The sequence below is a fragment of the Peromyscus maniculatus genome, chromosome X, assembly GCF_049852395.1.
Source record: "Peromyscus maniculatus bairdii isolate BWxNUB_F1_BW_parent chromosome X, HU_Pman_BW_mat_3.1, whole genome shotgun sequence".
Classification (NCBI taxonomy): Eukaryota; Metazoa; Chordata; class Mammalia; order Rodentia; family Cricetidae; genus Peromyscus; species Peromyscus maniculatus.
Window position 1 is genome coordinate 136,772,179 of NC_134875.1, and position 23,570 is coordinate 136,795,748.

General features: G+C 39.9%; 1 pseudogene; it reads left to right on the plus strand.

The window, feature by feature from the left end:
• The first annotated feature begins 21,893 nt into the window (after positions 1-21,893).
• LOC102926289 (cell cycle checkpoint protein RAD17 pseudogene) lies at positions 21,894-23,345 on the plus strand (annotated as a pseudogene).
• Positions 23,346-23,570: the final 225 nt, after the last annotated feature.

Here is a 23,570-nt window from a genome sequence, read left to right on the forward strand (position 1 = left end):
AGAATTCTCATGTATCTCTAAGCATTACCCTCTGCTCTTGCATGCTGTATACTTTTACATGGTATCCCTTAGCATAATAATTATGATTATTTATTTAAATTCTCTCTTTGACTGTTCTAACATCTATGTCATATCAGAAATTCATTTACTACTTGCTTCTATGCCCTATTCTCCATTTTTATTTTATTTTATTTTTTTACTTTTGTGACAGGATCTCACTATGTAAACCTAGTTTACTGAAACTCAGTATCTAGACCAAGGTGGCCTTGAACTCACAGAGATGCACCTGCCTCTGCCTCCCAACTGTTGGCATTAAAGGTGTGCACTCCCGTGTCTGGCTCTATCAAGTTTTTGGTTAGTGCACAATATAATGGATATAATTATGATGTTTAAATACATATATATCAGAAAATATGTATTAGTCAGAGTTTGCTAGAGTAACAGAATTTATAGGATGAATATTTATATATAGAAAAATGGGATTTATTAGAATGTCTTAGAGGCTGTGGTCCAGCTAGTCCAACAATGTCTGCCTATGAACAAAAGGACCAAGAATCCAATTGTTGCTCAGGCCACCAGGCTGGATGTCACAGCTGGTCTTCAGTACACACTGGAATCGTGAAGAAGTAGGCTCTAATGCCAGTGAAGGAATGGACTTCCTAGCAAGGTGAGGGCAAGCAGACAAAGAGTGAAAGCTTCCTTCTTCCATGACCTTATATAAGCTTCCAGGAAAAGGTATGGCCCAGATTAGAGTTGAGTTTTCTCTCGTGATGGGATGGCCAAATACCCTAATTGTCGTGCTAGAAACTACATCCAACGACTGAGGGATTTGGATGCAGAGATCCACGGCTAGGCCCCGGGTGGAGCTCTGGGAGTCTAATTAGCGAGAAAGAGGAGGGTTTATATGAGTGAGAATTGTTGAAACCAAGGTTAGATAAAGCACAGGGACAAATAGCCAAAAGAATGGAAACACATGAACTATGAACCAAAGGCTGAGGGCCCCCCAACTGGATCAGGCCCTCTGAATGGGTGAGACAGTTGATTGGCTTGATCTGTTTGGGAGGCATCCAGGCAGTGGGACCGGGTATTGGCTACCCACTACAACCGGGTCCTGTGTTCATTGCATGAGTTGGCTGTTTGAAACCTGGGGCTTATGCAGGGACGCTTGGCTCAGTCTGGGAGGAGGGGACTGGACCTGCCTGGACTGAGTCTACCAGGTTGATCTCAGTCCTCGGGGGAGGCTTTGCCCTGGAGGAGGTGGGAATAGGGGGTGGGCTGGGGACAAGGGGAGGGGGTTGGGAGGGGGAGAACAAGGGAATCCGTGGCTGATATGTAGAACTGAACTGTATTGTAAAATAAATAAATAAATAAATAAATAAATAAATAAATAAATAAATAAATAAATAAATAAATAAATAAATAAATAAAAAGAGATAAGATAATGCCAAGCATTCCTAACTGATAAAAGAAAAAGATCTGGATTAAAGGGGATTAAAGGGATGTCTTCTTACCTCAAAGATCTGGATGAGAAGTGGATCTTCCCACTTCAAATGATTCAATTAAGCAAAAACCTCTCACAGGTGTGTCCAGCCGTTTGGGGCTTTTAGTTAATTCCTGATACAGTCAAGATGACAACCAAAATAGCCTTCACAATATCTTATTCATAATTGCTCCCAATATCAAACCCATCTCTCCTCTACTCTCACTTGTTCCTCCTTTTTCCTCAAATAGTCTTCCTTCTGCTTTCATCACACACACACACACACACACACACACACACACACACACACAGACACAGACACACACACAACCTATAATCAAATGACGTTTCCTCATAGGAGAGAAACCACGATATTTTGACTCCCCCTTCTTGATGTGTATGTGATTTATGGCAGGCGTTGTTTTTTTGTACTAAAAGAGGCTCTTTCCTTTGAGAAATGAGATTTGATTGGATGCTGATGTATTGTGAACATTCATGCTAATATTATGAAGAGGAAGGCTGTGTTTGACAGGTGCTGTACCAGTAAGCTGGAGGCTTATGATTCCACTAGAATCCTTGTGTCAATCTCCCTCTCCTCAGTATGCTCTTCCCAAAGAATTTGAAACAGAGAGTTCTCATTTTGGACTACTTTAGGCTGCAATCAGCTATAATTTTCTTTGCATGGGGTTGATGTGGGGAGAAGACAGCAACAACTAAGAAACTCATGACTGAATCTCTGGCTGTAGGAGGGACCATAGTCCTGGGCTGTGATCTTCAAAGGTGTTTCTCTGGTGATGTCACCTTCCGCTCATGCTCTGTTTCCTTTCCCTGGCTAGAGTGTTCTCACATGATTTCCTTGAGGTGTGACTTCTTCTGAAAGTTTATTCCTCAGATGAGGCAGGGCAACTAGAGGTGACTAAAGTGGGCAGAATACCCATTCTCCGCTTAGGATTAGGCTATGGCAAAATCTTCATTCAGGAGAAGGTAGTGAGGGCATTTGACACCTAGGATTCCTTTCTATTGGCCAGAAAAACCAAGATGTCAGGAGGAGAGGCCGTACCCTGTGAATGAGCAGACCTTGAGCATTAGCATGACCTCACAGCCTGCAAACCACAGGGTGTCCTGAAGCCACTCATCATATTCATCACTCCAGTCTTCCAATCAGTTAGGAATGCAGAGGCCCCTGCTCCAAGATGGAAACTCTAACATGGCCCAAAATCTTAGTAGTCTCCCAGACCTTATCACAACTGACTCCCTGATGGAAGTGCCATTCAAGCTGTAAAACTCAGCATGTAGATAGCACCACCAATGAAAATAAAAACAAAGACCCAATCCATCAAAATCCATATAGTTCTGGGAAAGGCTCAAAATGTACTAACCTTGCTTGTTAGCATCTACAGTTCTGCTTCTGGCTAACTGTTCTTGTTAATTGAAGTATGTCAACCCAGAACTGTAGCAAGAGTTTTCCTGCCTGGCCCACAGTCAGGACAAATCTCTGTCGCCCACCAGTCCCACAGCTGCTCAGACCCAACCAAGTAAACACAGAGACTTATATTGCTTACAAACTGTATGGCCATGGCAGGCCTCTTGCTAACTGTTCTTATATCTTAAATTAATCCATTTCTATAAATCTATATCTTGCCACGTGGGTCATGGCTTACTGGTGTCTTCACATGCTGCTTGTCATGGCGGTGGCTTGCAGTGTCTCTCTCATTCAGCCTTCCACTTCCCACAATTCTCCTCTCTGTTAGTCCTGCCTATACTTCCTACCTGGCCACTGGCCAATCAGTGTTTTATTTATTGACCAATCAGAGCAACAGATTTGACATACAGACCATCCCACAGCACAGAACATTGTTTTGTGCTTAAAGGATTAGTGCTACACTGAGATCTCAAGCACCCAGTGTAGTCACCGGACAGATAATAAAGACTTTCTGTTGGCTTAAACCCATGTTTGAGCAGTATTCTCTGGTGAATATCTCAACTGTGACATTTTGGATATCACAGCTGTTTAAGATTCCAGGATTCTAATGTGCCTTCAACCTCTACTCACTGCTGTGTCCCAAAATAGAGCATTTTATTGTTTGTAAGGACGGAACTGCCGCTTTCTTGTCTCTGAGCATATTAAAGTTGAATGAGAATTCTTATTTGTGGCCATGTTTGTGATGTACCTTAATCAGTACACCCCTGTGGGCTGCATGACTCATGCTCAGGACAGAAAGAAAACAACAAAAACTGAAACTACTGATCTCAGAGATTCAGGAGAGAGCGTGCAAATGGAACAGAAGGTGCTTCCAGGATACAGTCATTTCCATTTTCATTGAATTTTGTCTCTTTAACTTGTAATATAAAGACCAGGTTTTTGAGAATTTAAATAATAGGTGAAAAACATCATAATAGTCTAGGAATTCCACGTCTATAATATATAGAAGTTTTAATCATAAATGTAATATTATATAAAAGCTTCAAAATGAATAATTACTCAGTTATTAATTCTTACCCATTGATAATAATTATTTGTATTTATTAATAGGCATATATTATTTATCACATTACTTGCTTTGGGTGCTGATGTGATCATTGTCTGATGCTGAGTCTTTGGGAGAGAGAGAGAGGTAGAAACAGAGAGAAGGGGGACTGCATTTCATTTTATCCATGAAGAAACTAAACCTAATATAAATTAAGAGACACTCTTGGTCAATGTTCTATTGCTGTGAAGAGACACCATGACCACAGCAACTCTTATAAAAAGAAATCATTTATTTGGGGCTGGCTTACATTTCAGAAGTTTGGTCCATTATCATCATGGCAGGAAGCATGGCGGCATGCAGGCAGACATGGTGCTGGAGAAGGAGCAGAGAGTTCTACATCTGGATCTGCAGGCAACAGCAATAAAGAGAGACACAGGGCCTGGCTTGGGTTACTGAGACCCCAAAGCCCACCCCCAGTGTCACACTTCCTCCAACAAGGCCATACCCTCCAATAGTGTCACTCACTAAGAGCTTATGGGGGCCATTTTCATTCAAATCACCACAGAGACTAAATTAATACCCCAAGTCTGTCTGATATCAAAATTATTTCATATAGTCTCCACCTATCCTGGAATGGGTATTTTTGAACAGTCACAGCATTCTCAGAAAATGTTACATTTTAAGCTAGACATAGGAAACAAATTTTCAGAGAAACAATCAGAACAGGCAAGTTTTTCAGAGGTTACAAATTTCTGAACCTTATTTCAGTGTCCTCAAAGCTTGGAAGAAAGGTGTAAATTGCTCCTATTTACTAAATAAGGTTGTCTGAGCTCTAACACTGACATCTAGATGATAGAACACATGAACGATCAAGAAAAAAAGCAGGCACAGACTTGTGTGTGCATAAACATGCTTTCACAAATTCATTTACATACAACAAAGTGGGCATTTGAATATATAAAGAAGTGTCTGCAATATATAAGAAATCTGTATCATTGTTTATTCCATGCATGGATGGTGTTATATTATGAAAGATTTAATATTTTGATTATCCATTGTATCAGAAAGTCAAAGGGGAAGTGTCAGTACCATATTACAGAACTGCTTGAGCCTAACACCCTTAGGAAACATGGTACTTGTAGTCTCAGTTCTTTTTACTTACTATTTGGAGGATGGTATTGTAAAATTCTTAAAAGTCCTTTAGTTTCAGCTCTCCATAGTCCCTCTCTGAGATTCTAATAATCAAATATCTTGGAATTGATGCACTATACTTTACAGAGAAGCCAAAATATGGTCTAGAAATAAGGATGATGAATGTAACGGTGCATCCTTTCTAAATGAAAATGTAAAATGTTCCTGCCAGATGGATACATCTTGATCTGAGCACAAACAGTCTCAGATCAATTTGGTTCATTTATTTTAGGTAAGTGATGTAGGGAAAATAATTGGTTTTACACAACTTTCCATTAGCAATTTGCAATAAATGATTCAGAGTCTGAAGAGTATTTCTAGCCTGTCAACTAGTGTTTTATACAATTTTTCCACTTGAAATTCATTTCACTGAAAGAAAATGCAAAGAAAACAGTGCACAAATCTGAAAGGAAAGCAGCTTAATAATACTTTACCATAGAAACATATATTTCCAGGCTTACAAAACAAATATATTCATGTACCTACCACCTTGACCATGATTTATAATAGAATGTGACTGGCTTCTCCAACTTGCATACTCCCAACTGCTTATTCTCCTTGAAGTTGGCCATTTTTCTGACATAGATCACTGTAGGCTTATGTTGCTTGTTTTTAAACATTATAGAAAAAAATCAAGAAAAAAAATTCTCAAGCCAGGCATGGTGGTGCATGCCTTTAATCTCAGCACTTGGGAGACAGAGATAGGAAGATTTGTTTGGGCATCTTGGTCTGTGCTAGATGTGAATTAGTCAAGTCAGCTTACTAGAGTTGCGTCTCCTTAGCTTGGTGGTCAGTCTTGGGCTCCACACATCTAAGGTTGCCATGGAGGCTGAGGCTTCCCTGTAGGATAGATTGTTCCTTCACAGGCATTGGTAACATGGAGGGTGGCAGGGCCTTCACTTGGTACTGGGATAGGAGGTGACATTTTCTTTAATAGTGTAGCTACTGATAAATCTCCAATATCCTGGTAAATGATCCCCAACTCACACAGATGAAAACAACTCAATGAGTTAACAAAGAAATGAAACAAAATCAAAAGCCAACAGCATCAAAGTAGGAGAGGACTTGTTCGGAAGAAGAAGAATTTCAGTGGGAGAGAGAGGAAGAGGAAAGAGGGTAATGGGCATGTGTGTGGAAATGAACAGTATGAACATAATCAAAGAACAAGAAAGAAATAATGAAAAAAAAGAGTTGTCTTAGAAATCATTGTCTTAATCATTTTGACAGAGTGGGAGACAGTGTTTATTGACCCCAAGGAGGGGCATCAATAGTGAATAATAATAGAAAACTGAGCAAAATTATATTTGGGGTGATAAATATTATGGAGAAGAAAATGGAATTTGAAATTCGATGCAGAATGATATAAAATGGAGACTTGTGGAACCTGGAATGAAATAGAGAATAAAATATGGACTTGAAGAAAACATGGGATGAAAAACTGAGTGGAATACAATGGGCAAATGAGAGGGGAAGGAGACTGAAATATCTGGATAGCTCGAGAAGCAGGGGGGCTGCCTGCACCTCTCTCTCTATTCCTCCAAGTTCAATCCCCCAGTCTCATCATCAAAACACCTGCAGCAGCATCCCCCCAGCCTCACTGATCACAGATCTTCCCATCCTAAACTCCTCTCTGTTGCTGGAGGGCTTCTCTCCAGGTTCCCCAAGCCCCGCAGACCCACAATCCACATATAAAATAATCACTCAGACACTTATATCACTTATAAACTGTGTGGCCGTGGCAGGCTTCTTGCTAACTGTTCTTTTATCTTAAATTAACCCATTTTTATTAATCTATACCTTGCCACGTGGCTGGTGGCTTACCAGCGTCTTTACATGCTGCTTGTCCTGGCGGTGGCTGCAGTGTCTCTCTCCCTTCTTCCTGTTTCCCCAATTCTCCTCTCTCTTTGTCCCGCCTATACTTCCTGTCTGGTCACTGGCCATCAGTGTTTTATTTATATAGAACGATATCCACAGCACCTCTCCAGAACTCATTGCTTTTTCCTACCCCAAAAGTCCAGCAAGCACTCCCTAGGAAACCACAGACAAGGCTGGGCAGGGAAGCAGATAAACTAATTGCACATTGCTGCCTCTCCCTGCTCCTCTAAATTAATCCCCCAGTCTCATCCCCATGTCTGTGGCCTCTCCTCACACACTACCTCATTCCCAGGTGACTAAGCAGATCCTGGTGGAACACCACATGTGAAGCCCCTCTACCTCCCCAGCCCATTCCAATTCCCAAGTCTCAGATCCCTGCACTTACTAAGTTCACAGAAAATTTTCTGCCAGGCAACACACAGCCACCACACTCTCCAAAGAACCAGAGAGGAAACAGAAACCCACGAACAAAACATCCACTCAACAGGAAAGACCAGACATCAACACCTACAATTGCAATCTCCCCAACCCCAGATGCCTACATGCCAAAAACACAGTGGCAGCCAGGACGATATGTCTCCACTAGAGCCCAGCTATCCTACCACAGCAGGACTGAATATTCCAACATAGCTGAAGCACAAGAGAAAGACCTTAAATGCACTGATGGATATGATAGAGGCCTTTAAAGAGTAAATGAGCAAACCCCTCATCTATGAAAGGAGCAGGCAGAGATGGAGACACACATGTCCACACAGAGCCTTCCAGGAGTGGTAAGACACCAGGTGGTAAGGCGCCATTAGGGTGAGCAAATATATGGTAGTGTATGGAAGAGAGGCAGAATTGTTCATGTTCTGTGGAATCCGAAGAGGCAAAGGCAGTGAGGATCAGGCTCATGTGGGAGGCCTGCTTGCCACCCAGGGCCATGGTGACATCCAGTCCTGGGCTGCTACCAAGGGCCAGGTGTGAGCCTGTGGCCCTGCCCCAGCCATGGTCTGTTGTTGATGTTCATGGCTCCTGTTACCACTGAAGGCTGTGAGGATACCCAGGGTCTAGGCAGCCACATTTGGCCTTATTGGTGTCCGACGGCCATGCCACCATGGAGGCCATCCCAATCTGAGTGGCCTGAGCTTGAGCTGCAGCTGAGGGCCATGTCTGGGTCCCTGGCCCTACCATAGTCAAGGTCTGCATTGATATCTATGGTGCCTGTTAACATTGAAGGTCATGTGAATGCCCAGGGCCTGGGGCCATGCTGGTGTCTGAGGGCTACCATACAGCCGGGATGATGCCAATCTGAGTGGCCTGCTCTGCCACCTGGAGCCATGGTGACCTTTGAGCCAAGGCTGCTGCCAAAGACCATGTCTGGGTCTGTGATCTTATCACAGCTGGGATATGTGTTGATGCCCAAGGCTTGCATTGCCACCAAAGGCCACAAGAATGTCTGGCTTCTGGGCTACCAGCTGTGGCCATGTTAGACACCAAGAGATGTGCTGCTGCCAGGGCCATGCCTACCTGAGTGGTTTGTGCTGACACCCATGGTAATGGTATTCTCTGGGCCCAAGCTACTGCTAAGGGTCATGTCTGGGACCACGGCTCTACTGCAGCCAGGGTCTGTGTTGATGTCTGTGGCTCCTATTACCACTGAAGTCAGTGCAGATGCCCAGTGTCTAGGGCAACACCTGAGGCCAATTTGGTGTCTATGGGTCATGCTGCTGCCAGAGCTAGTAGCCTGTGCTGCCACCTGGGGACCATTTTGACATCTGAGCCAGAGCTGTGGCCTGGGGCCATGTCTGGGTCTGTGACCCCATTGCAGCTAGGGGCTCTGTTGATGTCCGTAGCTCCTATTACCAGGCCATGTGACTCTCTGGGGTCTGGGTTGCCACCTGGAGCCATGTTGGAGTCCAAGGATTAGGCTGCTGATGGGCCCATGCTGATCTGAGAGGGCTGTGTTGCTACACATGCCCATGGTGACATCCAGACTCAAGCTGCTGCTGCTGGCCATGTCTGGGTCTATGGTCCTTCCATAGCTGGGGTATGTGTTGATGTCCATTGCCCATTCTACCACAGGGACCCATGTGTTGAAGTAAGAAGGCCTCACTGAGCTGACCCCACCCATCATGGGCCCTGGGGTAACAGAGCTGGCCCTGCCTCTAATAGGAGAGCTGTTCCTTTTACTTGGGAAAGCTGGCTCCACCCCCTCACTATGTGTATGAGAGAGCTGGCCCTGCCCCTCTTCTGAGGGTCGTGGTCCCAGCAGCCCAGTCAGAACAACCCAACTACCACCCAGACACACCTCCAAGGCTTTGAATGGCACTCCCCAACATCTGCCCCATCTATGACCTGCTGGAATATGTGAAGGGACTGATCCTGCAAACCATAGCCACAGGATCTCCATGACTGGGGCAACAGCTGGATATCAGAGAGGAATGTCAGTGGGGGTCCAGTATTGATGGTGTCCAAAGTCAGAGGCCTTGAACCTGGCCAACAATTCATTACACAATGAACATTTGCAAGTAAAGCTATTTGGACAAAAGGGTATACTGCATGATACACAGCAGCTCCAGCGCCACTAAGACGAATAAAGAGGTGAGGGAGAGACAGGAAAGACAGTGCAGAAAAGTGGTTTTTTTTTTTGCTTATTATTTTGTTTTTAAATTAATATTCTTATTTGCATTTTTAATTTTTTATTTTTAGCTTATTTTTATTATCTCTTTTTTTTTATTTTAACTTCCTTTGGGGGAGTGAAGGGCAGATACAGAGGGACTGGGAAATGAGTGGGATTGGGATACGTGATGTGGAATTCCTAAAGAATCAATAAAAAATATGTTAATAAGAAAAAAGTAAAGCCTAGAAGCAGACGCTCATCACTCAAGAGTAAATAAATGTGAGTTCATGTAGTTGAACATAGTTAAAACAAAAAGGAAATCTATGAAAACATAAACAGTGAAATGAAATGAATAAAACCATTCAAAACCTGAAAAGTGGAAATAGAATCAATTAAGAAAACCCAAACTGAGGGAAATATGAAAAAATATTAGGAACTGATAAGGAACCCCAGAGGCAAACTTCACCAACAGAATGTAAGTGATGGAAGAGAGAATCTCAGGCACTGAAGACACATTAGAAGAAATGGATACCTCAGCCAAAGAATGTTAATCTAAAAAACTCCAGCACAAAACATCCAAAAAATGTGGGGCACTAAATCTAAGACCAAATCCAAGAATAACAGGAATAGAGAAAGGAGAAGAAACACTAATTAAAAACTCAGAAAATATTTTTGAACAAAGTCATAGAAGAAAATTTCCCTAACCCAAAGAAGGAAATGTCTATGAAGGAACAGGAAGCATACAGAACATAAAATAGGTAGGACTAGTAAAGAAAGTCCCCTTGGCATATAATAATCAAAGCACTAAACATATAGAACAAAGAATATTAAAAGCTGCAAGGGAAAAGTCCAAGGAACATATAAAGGCAGAGCTATTAGAATTACAACTGACTTTTTTTAATGTTCTTACATTCTTTTTTCAATTTTTTCTTAAGAAATTTTCTACTCACTCTACATACAACTGACTTTTCAATGGAGACTTTAAAGCCAAAGGACCCAAAGTTTGTAAAAGAAACACAGCTACAGCTTAAACCACATATTGACCATCATGTACAGATAGTGGGAGACTTCAAAACTCCTCTCTTAACAATAGACAAGCCCTCCAGACAAAAACTAGACAGAGAAATGATATAGCTAACAGATGTTATAAGCCAAATGGACCTAACATATTTACAGAACATTAACATTTCACCCAAGCACAAAAGACTATACCTTCTTCTCAGCACCTCATGGAACTTTCTCCAAAACTGACCATGTGCTTGGACACAAAGCAAGTCTCAACAGATACAAGAAAATTGAAATAACTCTCTGCATCCAATCTGACAACCACAGATTAAAGCTACATATCATCAACAACAGAAACAACAGGAAGCTTACAAACTCATGGAAACTGAACAACTCTCTACTGAATGAAAAATGGATGAAGACAGAAATTAAAGACTTTCTAGAATTGAAAATTTATACACAACATAGCAAATTTATGGGCCATGACAAAGGCTGTTCAAAGAGGCAAGTTCATAGCACTAAGTGCCTACATAAAAAACGGAAAGATCTCACATTGCAGTTTAACAGCACAACTGAAAAATCTAGAACAAAAAGAAGAAATTTTACCCAAAAAGACTACACAGCAAAAATAATCAAGCTCAGGGCTAAATTCAATCAAATGGAAACAAAAACAAACAAACAAAAAACAATACAAAGAATCAATGAAACAAATTGTAGATTCTTTGAAAAAAAAGTGATATTGACAAACCCTTATCCAAATTAGCTAAAGTCAGAGAGAGACTATCCAAATTAACAAAATTAGAAATGAAATGGGGGACATAACAACAGACACTGAAGAAATAAAATAAAAATCATGAGGACATACTTTAAAAACCTATACTCTACCAAATTGGAAACTCCAAAAGGAATGAATAATTTTCTTGATACATATCACTTACTAAAGTTAAATCAAGATCATATAAGCAATTTAAACAGACCTATAGCCCCTATTAAAATAGAAGCGGTCATTAAATGTCTCCCAACCAAAAAAGCCCAGGGGAAACTTGTTTTAGTATAGAATTTAATCAGACTTTCAAAGAAAAATTAGTGTCAATACTCCTAAATCATTTTACAAAATAGAAACAGAAAGGACATTTCTCAATTCATTTTATGAGGTCTCAGTTTACCCTGATACCCACACCACATAAAAGCACAACAAAGAAAGAGAATACAGACCGATTTCCCTTATGAACATAGATGCAAAAAATACTCAATAAAATACTTGCAGACCAAATCCAAGAACATATCAAAAACATCATCCACCATGATTAAGTAGGCTTTATTTCAGAGATGCATATATAAATCAACATATGTGAATCAATAAGTGTAATACCCTATATAAACAAACTGAAAGAAAAAAACCACATCATCATCTCATTAGATGCAGAAAAGACCTTTAACAAAATCTAGCATAACTCCATGATAAAAGTCATGGAAGGATTAGGGATTCAATGGATATGCCTAAATATAATAAAGGCAATTCACTGCAAGCATATAGCCAACATCAACTTAAATGGAGAGAAATTCAAAGCATTTCCACTAAAATTGGGAACAAGACAAGGTTTTCCATTCTCTCCATATCTATTCAATATAGTACTTGAAGTTCTAACTAGAGCAATAAGACAACTAAAGGAGATCAAGAGGATACAAATTGGAAAGGAAGAAGTCAAATTATCACTATTCACAGATGATATGATAGTATACATAAGTAACCCCAAAAGTTCTACCAGAGACTCCTACAGTGCATAAACACTTTCAGCAAAGTAGCTGAATATAAAATTAACTCACAGAAATCAGTACAAATGACAAATAATCTGAGAAAAATCAGGAAACAACACTTTTCTCAAAACCCTTAAACATAAAATATCTTGGGGTAACTCTAAACAAGCAAGTGAAGACTTATATGATAAAATCTTCAAGTCTTTGAAGAAAGAAATTGAAGAAGATATCAGAAAATAGCATGATTTCTCATGTTCATGGATCAATAGGATTAATATAGTAAAATGATTGTTTTATCAAAAGCAATCCACATATTCATTGCAATCCCCATTAAAATTCCAGCACAATTCTTCACCTATCTTGAAAGGCCAATTTTTAGCTTAATATGGAAACACGCACACACACACACACACACACACACACACACACACACACAAACCAGGACAGCTAAAACAATACTAAATAATAAAAAGAACTTCTGCATATGTCACCATCCCTGATTTTGAGTTGTACAGTAAACCTATAGTAATAAAAACAGCTTGGGATTGACACAAAACAGACAAATTGATCAATAAAATTGAAATGAAGACCCACACATCCATGGCCATCTGATTTTTTATTAAGAGGCCATAAATATCTAGAGGGAGAAAAGACGGCATCTTCAACAAATGATGCTGGTCAAACTAGATGTCTGCATGTACAAAAATCCCAAAAAATCCATACATATCACCTTTTACAAAACTCAACTCCAAACAGATCAAAAACCTCAACATAAAACCAGAGACACAGAACACAATACAAGAGAAGGTTGGGAATAGCCTCGAACTCAATGGCACAGAAGACTCCCGAGCAGAATACTGTTAGCACAGGCACTAAGATCAACAACTAATAAGTGGGACCTAATGAAGCAGAGAAAATTCTGTACAGCAAAGGACACTGCCAATAGGACAAAGCAGCAGCCTACAGGAAAAGACTTTTCCCAACCCCACATCTGACAGAGGGTCAATAACCCAAATATATGGAGAACTCAAGAAACAACAATATCAGTAAAACAACTCAATTAAAAATAGGATACAGATCTAAACAGAGAATTCGCAATAGAGGCAACTCAAGTGGCTGAGAAACACTTTTTAAAATGTTCAGCATCCTTAGTTACCAGGGAAATGCAAATGGAAACGACTTTGAGATTTCATCTTACACCCATCAGAATGTCTAAGATCAAGAAAAGGAGAAAATGACAGCTCATGCTGGTGAGGATGTGGAGCAAGAGGAACACTCCTCCATTGCTGGTGGGAGTGCAAACTTGTACAGCCATTATGGAAATCAGGTGGCAGTTCCTCAGGAAATGGGAAGCTATCTACCTCAAGACCCAGCTATACCACGCTTAGGCATATACCCAAAGAATTTTCCATCCTACCACAGAGACATTTGCTCAGCCATGTTCATTGCTGCTCCCTTCACAATAGACAGAAATTAGAAACACCTTAGATGTTCCTCAACAGAAGAATGGATAAAGAAAATGTGGTAAATTTAAAAAATAGAGTATTACTCAGCCACTGGAAAAAATGACATCATGAAAATTTCAGGCAAAGAGATGGCGCAGAAAAAATATTCTGAGTGATGTATCATACTCTCAGAAAGATAAATATGGTATGTATGTATTTGCTTATATATAGATATTAGCTGTGAAGACAATGATAACCAAGCTATAATCTATAAAACTACAGTGGGTACCTATAGAGTAAAGGACTAGAGAGAACAAATAGATCCCATTAGGAAAGGGAAATAAAATAGATAGCTATGCATTGCTGGGGTGGGATCTGGAATGGGAGGATTAAGTTGTGAGGGGGAGGTATGAAGGTGTTGTGAGGGGAATACAGGAAAAGCCAGCTAAAATTGAGGGGCATTTGAGGTGTAGTATGGAATCCTAATACAGTAGAAACTTTCTAAAATATATAGTTATATGAAGGTGATCTAAATGAAATCACCAAATAATGGGGGAGACAGAGTCCCAAGTGGCCATCTCTTGTCACCAAATGAAGCTCCCAATACTAGGGTTGGTTTATATCCAATTGAGTTGTTGGCCAAGGTGGACAAACAGGAATCCCCAAACAACCCAGGCTGTTGCTAGAACTATAGATTGCTCTCTACAAACTGACAGCAGGACCCCATTGATGAAGACAATATCCACACAACTGATTGAATATGGAGATGTTGAGCTGGTGCTTACATGGAGCCTTCACCCCTGTACTCCAGCATCATTGGTACAGAAATATTCTCTGCATGCTCTCAAAAGAGAAATGTAAATATCAGGCTAGCCATAAAACCTTTATCTATAATAGTGTGCTGCCTGAAAGATATGTTAGGACAATGCTGGCACAAGGATTGTGGGAGTAACCAGCAAATTACTGATTTGACTTAAGGCCCACTCCCTGAGATGGAACCCATACTCAACACTACTTTTGTGAGCAAGAGCATGAATCTTTTTTTTTACCCCAGTGACCTAGGGTAAAACAATTTTTTTAATATACTGCTTTTGAAAAAAAGAAAATAAATGTAGTGATAAAATGACTCCTAATAATATTCTGCTATACTACTTACTGATAGGTCAGTGCATGTTCAGCTATCATCTGAGAAAATTACTTCTGCAGCAGATAGGAACAAATATAGTAGCTCACGGCCAGACATTACAAAGAGAATGTCAGACCTTGGAACACACAGCCCTAAATGGGCTGTCTCCATCAAATCTTGTCCCTCAGAGCTCAGGCATCCCCAAGGAAGAGGAGGCAGAAAGAGTGTAAGAGTCAGAAGGAATGGAGGACACCAGGAGAGCAAGGCCTTCTAGATCAACATGAGCAAGGTTCATATGAACTCACAGAGACTAGAGCAACATGCACAGGGCCTACATGGGTCTGCACCAGTTTCTTTGTGTGTATATCATGGCTTCCAGTTTAGTGTTTGTATGGGATTCTTGAATGTGTGAATAAGTGGGTCTCTGATTCTTATGTCTGCTCTTGGGCTCTTTTCCTTCTGTTGGTTCTTTTTGTCTAACTATCGATGTATTAGCTTTTGTTTTATATTTATTTTGTTATTTTTTAAAAAATGAATGAATGAAAATCTAATCATTAGGGTAAAGATTCACAACTTAACTGTTGCTTATACCTATTACCTAGGGAAAATTATACCTTATACCTAGGGAAAATCTATTTTTTCCAATAGAGTATGATGCTGAGTATATCAACCACTCCAGGAAAGGCCTCATGTTCAGGAGAAATTGATCAACATGTAATAGAACTCCATGGTTGTTGTTATTTGAGAGGTGTGTGTGTGTGTGTGTGTGTGTGTGTGTGTGTGTGTGTGTGTGTGTGATTTTTATTTGATTATAGTTTGATGGGATTTTTTTCTTTTTTTAAGGTGTAGTTTTTTTGTTGTTTTGGGAGGTTTTGTTGTTTTGTTGGGCTTTTGTTTGATTTTTGAGAAAGAAGTTAAAGTTAGATGGCTAGGAAGGGAGAGAAGATCTGAAAGGAGTTTGGGGAAGGGAAGAATATGATCAAACTATATTTAAACTTTCAAAAAATGAAAGAATAAAGACAAAAGTTCTAGATCTCCAGTGTCATATCTTATTTGTTTATATAATGTATATGATATGGGGGAAGGAATAGAGCATACAATAGAATAAATACTAGGAAAATATGAAATAATCAAAATTAAATAGAAATGAAATGACTGAAGAGAAGGAAATAACATCAAATAAATGTATAAAATATTCTCTTTAAACTTAAAGAACTATAATCAAATCAAAGTGAAAATACATTTGAAATGAAATAGAATGAAAAGATAAGAATAATGATTAAAATTAGATGAAAAATTAGATTCAGCAATGGAGAATGAAATACTGATGAATTAGAAGACATTTCATGAATAAGAAATAAATAGGCTGTATTTCTGTTATCTGCCCCATTATTTATTGTCATGTAACAATGACATTTTGTCATCTTCTGCATTTGGTATAGCTGGGATTTTCCAGTTGATATGGGACCTTAGCTGGAAAACCTGGAATGTTGTTAATTCACAAACAGATTTGCTAGACCTGAGCCATTGTATCTGGATGGGTGATTGTGTTGCTTCCTGAAATAAGGAAGCTGTGCTTATTTGAAGAGCAGAATAGAGAGACAGTGGAAATGGCAATTCTGCTCTGAACCATTGGCTACTACCCCTTGTGTACAGGTTCTACTCTTGTGCTCCATTAATTCTATAGGTCAACATTCACCTGTTTCATGGGGCTAGGTCTTCTGGGAGGGGTCAGTTCACTTTTCTGGCTGGGATATTTTCCATACCTCATTTCTGAAATCTCTCCTTAATCACGATCTCTGACTTAGTAACACATTAAATGTTTACAGATTGTTACTGAACCCCTCTTGGAGATGAGATGGGAGTATTACTGTGAGTTCAGTGCTGTCTTAGTTAGGGTTTCTATTGCTGTGAAGAGACACCATGACCACGGCAACTCTAGTAAATGAAAACATTTATTTAGGGATGGCTTACAGTTCACAGGTTTAGTCCATTATCATCATGGTGGGAAGCATGGCAGCATGCAGGCAGACATGGTTTTAGAGAAGGAGCTGCTACATGTTGATATGCAGGCAACAGGAAGTAAACTGTGTGTCACAAGAGCAAAGCTTGAGCAAAAGAGACCTCAAAGCCTGCCCCCACAAGGCCTCCTCAAACAAGGCCATTTTCTTTCAAACCACCACAAATGCCTACTTGAGTTACATATGTTGAGACTGGTTTAGACTGCATAGCAAATTTGTCGGTCTATCTATTTATCTATCTATCTATTTATCTATCTATCTATCTATCTATCTATCTACCTCTATACATACATACATACATACATACATACATACATACATACATACATCTATGATCTGGATGTGATGTGCTCTATACAGGTTCATGTGTTTGAACACTTGGTCTTGGGTGTGTGTCATTGCTTTATGACATTATAGACCTTTGGGAGGTGTGGCCCAGCTAGAAGAAGTGGTTTATGGCAATACCCCACTTGTCATCTCATCTGTGTTTCCATATCTATCCAGATTTAAGAAGGCAGTCTGCCATATGTTTCTGCTGCGACAAGTGAGCACCACTCTTGCTGAATTGCTTTCCTTACCGTGATGAACTGTGTCTTCAAACCATTCTTCATTAAATGGTCACGTGTTTAGTCAGACAAGTAACAAATAAGGAAAAATTGGTACCCAAAAGTGGGGCTGTGTCTGTAGCTATCTGATCATATGTTCCATAGGCTTTTAGAACTGCTTTGCAAGAGGAATTTGGAATAGTGTGGACCTATAAGCTAGTGAGACACAAGAGTACTATAAACAGGGCTTAATAGTCCATTCTGGTAGGGAACCAGAAGATTACAATGAATATGGAAATGAAGGCTTGGCTCACACAGTTTTGGAAGGAACAGAGCACAATCAGGAATCAGATAAAAGCCATTCATGGTATATTCGGAAGAGTAGGGTTGCATTCTGTCCATGTCTTGAAAGTTTAAGTAAGGCTGAATTAAAAAGAAAGAAATTTTATTGGGAGTGGCAATTTCCAGAGAGCTGCCGTGCTCCCCGCCATGATAATTGACTGAAACTCTGAAACTGTAAGCAATCCACCTCAATTAAATGTTTTCTTTATTAGAGTTGCCATGGTCATGGTGTCTCCTCACAGCAATAGAAACCCTAACTAAGACACTTCCTTTCACAACATTTTCATTTTTGCTGCTTTTTTGCATACTAGTTGAACTCTTTCCTGCAATAATACAAGAACTAAGAGGCCAAATTCCATCATGGTATCTTGGTGCTTTGACTCAGATGAACATTCTTCAGGAGCAAGGTGAAACAAAGTGTACTCCCTCTCTGAATGAGAACATCATTGTTCTCACCCCACACCCCTCTCCTGGACAGCACCTTGTCTGTAAGATGTTGAAAGTCCTTTGAATTCCTTCGTGAATACAATAGCCTTTCCATCTATCTGGTTTCATCAACTTTAGGACCTTCCATTTTATTTTTCATAAGGAGGATAGAAATTCACTAAATGGTCTATGAAAGAGAGATGACATTTCACAGATAGGGACTTGGAAAGGCCATCTGCACTAAGTTGTCTGGTATAAGTACAGCACCCCAAAATCTAAGGAAAAGAAAGTTCCCCACCTGGGATACCTCATCGTATGTGATTTTGAATAAATTCAGAGATGCCTGCTTCTCAGGGCATGTCTTCACTTCCAGATAGGGCCCAGATGTAAGTTCCAGCAGAATACCCTTTGGAATGCATCCTGAAGAATTAGAATAAATTCATCTGCAAACCCTAGTGACAAAGAGGCTAATATTTTTCTATATGACAGATTGGCTGTACTGTGAGCTAAGTAATGGGAGAAATGTCCAGAACATGACACGTTCCACTGTAACGCCATTTTACTGATGGGAAAAGACATGGCGTGAAGTGCTGTATGTACAAGCATTCTTTATTATTAAAAAAAGCTTAAATTGTTCTAAGTAGACATGTGTCGGCTACTGTATGTCTCAGTGCCCTCAGATGGCTGTTCCATACCAGGAACAATTAAAATAGCCAAAACAATGCCATCGTTGTTTCTTGCAAAGAGTGGCAACTGCAGAACACTGCCACACTGTTGTTTGGGTGCTTTTTCCAATGATGGACAACCTAAAAAAGAGAAAAACAGGATTTAGGAAGCTCTGTGCATGACCCTGATTAGTACAGCAAGACCATACAACAGCTCTGATCTGACTTGGCAAGGTTTCATGATAACAATGGGTGCAAACTTGAACAGAAACTACCAGGTATATGGTGACTGAGGCAGCCACCCTTTTTCAGAATGCTTGCATGTTATAAGTGACTATAAATGACAAGCAGGGGGAACCTTGATGTCATTATTACATACCCCAGCTGAAAACATAATGATGAAATAGAGTTGGAAATGGGTATCATATAGTTTGGTTGGTTGAGGGCCTTAGGCTTTAATAGCATCAAAACTCAACAACACCAAGGTGACTATCATAGATAAAGAACCAAATGAAAACCCACAGCCTTTCTTGAGAAACTAAGGTAGTCCCTAATTAAATATGCCTTTATGATCGCCAACATTTGAGGAAAAAATTAACCCTAAGTGATAAATTCATCACACAACTGCCTCAAGTACTGGGAGACAGTTATAAAAATAAACAATGAAATCAAGAGTTTCCATTAACAGTTTCCTCTTAGTGACTATCTCAGGTCTTTTTTGTTTGTTTCTGTTTGTTTGTTTGTTTGCATGATAGAGCTAAAGAGGAAGAGCAAGAAGTTCTATGATAAAGAGGAAGAGCAAGAAGTTCTATGAAATGAAAAATATAAGAAGAAGATTGGCAGGGCCAACTCCTGGCAGCCTAATACAGCCCAAGGGCCCCATGAGATATTCAGTTGGATATTCTTCACATGCCTGTTGTAGGTGTTCAATACTTGGCCATTAGAAACAGGAGTGCTTAACCTGTAATAAATCACCCAAAGACATCATGCCCCACTTGTGGGAAGTCAGGTCTTTGGAGGATTTGTCCTGTGGGCCAAAAAGAGCACAAAGTTCTGCTTTTGTTATTGCTCTTGAATGAAGTGGTTCAAGGCCATAGGCAGTCCCTAACTGACAGGCTACCACGTATGGGGCTGAGCATAGAGTGATCACCAATGTTTGCTGATAGAACTTTGTTTTTTCTCATGGGTACAGGAACCTCCTACAGTGTATTAAAATAATGTGGAAGTGAACTTTCACTCCATTCCTTTGTTTCCTCTGGGATAGATACCTGCTTTCTCACTTCTTTCATATGAATGCTGAATGTCTTGTCTCAGGAAAAGTAGGAAAAGACCTGCTAACTGAAATGGGAGCACAGATAATTTTCTAACCTGGTTCTGGTCTCATCTAACTTCTAGAACAAGGGGATCAGCAGGTGAATCTCAGCCTCTCATAACCTCTCATAATCAATCCTCATGTCCTGAACACAGGTGTCCTTTGATGGGAAATAACTGCCATTTCTGATATAACAATAAACAAGGTATCCACATGCTTCTCTCACCAAAAAAGCAGTATTCCCTAAAGGAAGAAACTAGAGTTGATCTAATACCACACATTAAAAAAAATTTCACTCATGGGCTTCTAGTTCCTTGTAACTTCCCAAGTAATGCCCCAATATTGGCATTCTAAAAACAGAATATGGAATACAGATGTGTACAGAACTTTGGGGCTATAAATGAAGCCTTGATTTCTTTTCAAGCCATTGTTCCCAACACTGAAACTCAATAACTTTCTGTCCTTGACCTCAAAGATGCTTTCTTCTGTATCCCAATGGCTTCTGAATTCCAGTCCCATTTTGCCTTTGAATGAAAAGGAAACTAGCAATTGAAGTGAATAATTTGACCTAGAGGATTTAGGAATAGTTCCCATATTTTTGGACTTGGAGAACTTACCTCGAAAGAAAGAAAAATGCTTATAGTGTGCAGATCACCTCCTTGTGTGCCATACAATATGCTACTAAGATGTTAAATTTATTGAATAGCAAGGTATATAGATTCTCAAAAGAAGATTCATTTAGTAAAACAGGAGGCCACTTACTCAGGACTTAAATTATCCCTTTGGAGACAGTCACTCCAGAAGTAGTTTCCCTTCTTCCCTCAAATACTCAGATGTGATGAAGAATGTTCTTAGGCCTTACTAGAAGTCACAGGGTATGGATTCTGGGGTATGAAGACATTGCTGGGCCTCTAGATGAAGTCCATAAGGGACTAGAAGATACTCAGCGCCTAATTTGGGAAAGAAAATAAAATAGAGCATTTCTGCAGCCCAAATCTGTATTATTCAGCTACACAGGCCTTGTGACTTAAATAAAAGTTGTAATTTCTATATTTCTGAAAGGAAAATAATTGCTTTGTGTGTCATAATCAGACCTTTGATGTTTATCAAAGAAGTCTGACCCATTTACTTGTGGCTGGCCAAATTGCCTCGGGCCATAGCAGCAATACTATTAACAGAGAAATTTTGTGTGTGCGTGTGTGCGTGTGTGCGTGCGTGCGTGTGTGTGTGTGTGTGTGTGTGTGTGTGTGTGTGTGTGTGTGTGTATGTGTGTTGGCATTTTGGGTCATCCCTTACATATATCATACAGGAATATATATACACACATATACATACATACATATATCCCTCATTAAGTCACTACTCTTGTAAATGAATGGCCCTTTCTCCCTAACTAACAGCCAACTTCTAAGATACCAGACCTTCCTATTAGAAACTCTACAGGTGTCTATTTGGAGATGTTTTTCTGTGAACCCTACTACTGCTGTCCAGAGAACAGCCTGGCCTTCTCCACTCCTCTCTGTCCATGAGGGGATGCAACTGCTAGAACATAAGGCTACAGAGGCTGTGGCTAGATTTATTAATGTTCTAGATGAGAGGCCAGGTCTGTTTTTATACCATCCTGTTTCTGTTCACTCCTTCTGATCCATCTGAATTGAGAACATGAGTGTAGAGCTCTGGCCTGGATCCAGGACATATGATCTCAGCCTAGATAACTGCTAATTACATGAATGCTGTGGATGAATATCTGAGCTTAGTGTCCTTTGCACAGTGTGTGGGGTGATGGGTCTGCTAGGAGTAATCTTCATGGTCTCTTTTATCTCTGATGTTTCAGGAACCTCACATCCACAGAGACAATTTCTTCCTTATTAAAGGAGATGAATTAGACCTTAATGTACTCCAGACTGTATACTATGAATGGAAAATATTAAAGTTTTTAAGTGTCAAAAAGCTTTACTTAGACAAAAGGTATTTTCCACCAAGGTAACAGACTGGGTAGACCCATCATTTGGTGATTTTCTAGAGGGTACAGCCATCTCTACTATTACCACATCACCTTTAGATTTGAATAATCCAAATTAGAGAAGAAATGTGCTTCCTACATTAAAAAAAAGTGGCAGATTTCAGGCCCGACAATAAAAAAGAGAGTTAGCTTCCTCCAAACAGACCTATGGTCTAGGAAATTCAAAGGAATGTTCATCTGCCAGTGGACTGTGTGTGAATAATACAAACCAGAAACTCAGCATGAACTTTCTGTGCATAAAAAAAAGTTGAAAGCTGGTTAAAAGCTGGAGTCTTAAATTGAAAGCCAAAGCAGGATTGATAGATTTTTAATTAATGAGAGGTCCATACAAATGTGAAAAGACAGCTACTCTAAAAATATTATCAAAGGAGCCTGAGATTCAAGTACAAGAATCAGTTAACACAGTTTTACCAGACCTCCTAAAAGATGGCTTTTAATTTTTATTCATACTTTTATATATTTCCATATCAATCTCAGCTATAGTAGAACTTCAAAGAGTTTCTCTCAAGAGCCACAAACTAGAACAAGATGCAAGTGCTCAGAGATGAGATACGAAGATACTTCCAGTTGAAGATTTCCTCAGCCAGTTGTATTGAGATTCCCGGAGTTTACATGACGTTCTGAGGAAGTATGCGCAGATTGGCTCATGTCCTCATATTTACAAGCCCTGACAGTGTTGCTGGAGACAATCACCAGAGGCCACTTTTCCCAAAGGAAATTCAAGAAGAGTGTTCTATTTCAAGAATCACTTTCAACCATATGGGCCCAATACATATGATGAAATTTCTCAATTAAATAGACTATAGTAAGAACAGAGGGAGGATTACTATTGCTGATAACATGTCTCTGGAGTTGCTGTGTCCAGGATGTTCTGGTGATATCAGAAGTGAAATCAACAGCCCCTACTTCTCTTCTTCAAAAGAAGAGAGCAGTTTGTTGCTAGGAAAAAAGAAATGCCATTACAGTCAAATTCTTCACTATCAATATCTAAAAAAAAAAAAAAAAAAAAAAAGCCTGATTGTATGTTTAAAAATGAAGATATTCAAGCTAGAACATAGTGGGTTCCACATAGTGAGACCTTGTATCAGAAGAAATAAAGCAAAACACAATCCTAATTAATTAATACCAAATGCCGGGAGGTGGTGGCACACGCCTTTAATCCCAGCACTCGGGAGGCAGAGGCAGGCGGATCTCTGTGAGTTCGAGGCCAGCCTGGGCTACCAAGTGAGTTCCAGGAAAGGCGCAAAGCTACACAGAGAAACCCTGTCTCAAAAAAACAAAAA